This window comes from Zingiber officinale, chromosome 2A (assembly GCF_018446385.1).
Source record: "Zingiber officinale cultivar Zhangliang chromosome 2A, Zo_v1.1, whole genome shotgun sequence".
NCBI lineage: Eukaryota > Viridiplantae > Streptophyta > Magnoliopsida > Zingiberales > Zingiberaceae > Zingiber > Zingiber officinale.
In genome coordinates, this window is record NC_055988.1 from 90956495 (window position 1) to 90958668 (window position 2174).

Genomic DNA, 2174 nt, shown 5'->3' on the forward strand with positions numbered 1-2174 from the left:
ACGGGATGAGGCTAACGCCTGGTGGATTACTCAGCGTTCCATCATCGGCGAGCGGAACGTTACTTGGGCCAGGTTCAGAGAGGCTTTTGAAAGCTGTTTTTTCCCACTATCATATCAGATGGCTCGCCGACAGGATTTCATGAGCCTGCGTCAGAACAATCGCACGATGACAGAGTATAATACTGAATTCAACCGGTTGGCTAAGTTTTGTCCAGAGTTAGTTGCGGAGGACAGATCCCGCATGATGCAGTTTATACAAGGACTAGATGGTTATCTGCAAGTAAGGCTTGCCGGTTTAGGGATCGTATCTTACTCAGATGCACTGGATCGAGCTTTGATGATAGAGTTAGCTCAGAGAGCATTCCGGACGGGAAGAGGAAGCATCTGGTCGGCGTATGGGCGGATGATCCAAGAGACACCGACGGGACAACAATATAGTAGTCGCGATCGGTCGGTCGGTACAGGGTATCTCGTAGGCCTCGAAGTCGAGGCGATCTTCTTCGGACGCGTTCCGGTTTTCCACGAGAATCGGCAACCACCTCCGATACTCCCGCTTTTGATGTGGGTCCAGAGATCACCTCACCCCAGCTTGCTCTCTGGGACAGCCAGTTTGCTTTTATTGCAAACTGCCTGGGCACCAGAGCCGAGATTGTCAGCTGAAGGCTCAGCACACGGCTTCCGGAGGGTCAGGTCAGAGGGGACAGTCTAGTCAGTCAGGGGCATATCGAGGAGGGCAGAAAGCCCAATCTTCACATCGTCAGCAGGGGATAGCTTCACCTGCAGCAGCGGCATTTGGCATGCTTGGACAGGAGTACTCCAGTGCTTCCATAGCACCCCAGAGTTCTGTTCCAGGACCTTATTATCCAACGCAGGGGCAGTATCAGATGCAGCCTCAACCTCTAGGCTAGTACCAGACTCAATCCCAGTCATCGGCACAATATCAGTCACCGTCCTCTCAGTCTTCTCTGGCACATTATCCAGCACCACCTCAGTGGCAGGCTTCTGCCCAGCCGTAGCAGCCGCTGGCAGCGTTACCACCTCCTCCTCCGCCAGAGACTGGACGTGTTCATGCGATTACCAGAGAGGATGCGCAGCGAGCCGACGGATCCGTTTTCCGCGGTACGATTTCCATTTATGCATTTTCCGCTGATATATTGATTGATACTGGTAGCTCGCACTCTTTTTTATCCTGTACCTTTATGCGGGAGATTGGTAGATTACCTACTTTTAGACTGTAGCGATTGACCGTCTCCCTACCGTCCGGTGATACTTTAGACGTCACCCAGGAGGTTAGAGGTTGCCCGTTAGACTTTGGCAACATGATACTTACGGTAGATCTTCTAGTATTGGAGATGGTCGAGTTTGATATCATACTTGGCATGGATTGACTGTCAGTATATCATGCTACCGTTGATTGCCAGACGAGGGTGGTCACCTTTCAGCCTCCGAACCAACCCTCGCGGAGTTTCACTAGCATCAGAGATGACGACATCTCGATTATTTCGGCGATTCAGGCGCAGAAGCTGCTGTCTCACGGCTGTCACGGTTTTCTATTATCTCTGATTAGTACTGAAGAAAGCAGTAATTCGCAGCTCTCCGACGTTCCTGTGGTCCGTGAGTACCAGGATGTATTTCCTGAGGAGCTACCTGGTTTGCCTCCTAGAAGGCCAGTGGAGTTCGCTATTGAGTTGATTCCGAGAACCGCGCCGACATCGAAAGCTCCGTATCGTATGACACCGAAAGAGTTGAATTTGCTGAAGGTTCAACTCCAGGAGCTTTTGGATAGGAGATTTATACGCCCTAGTGTTTCACCATGGGGTTCTCCAATTTTTTTTGTCAAGAAAAAAGACGGGACTATGAGGTTATGTATTGACTACAGACAGCTGAATGCAGTTATCGTCAGAAATAAATATCCTCTACCACGGATCGAGGATTTGTTTGATCAACTCAGAGGTACTTCAGTGTATTCTAAGATTGATCTGCGATCCGGATATCATCAGCTGAGAGTCAGAGACTCAGATATTCAGAAGACAGCTTTCCGTACCAGATACGGTCATTATGAGTTTTTGGTAATGTCATTTGGGCTTACTAATGCTCCACCGGTGTTTATGGACTTGATGAACCGCATCTTTCTGGAGTATCTGGACCAGTTTGTTATCATTTTCATCGATGAT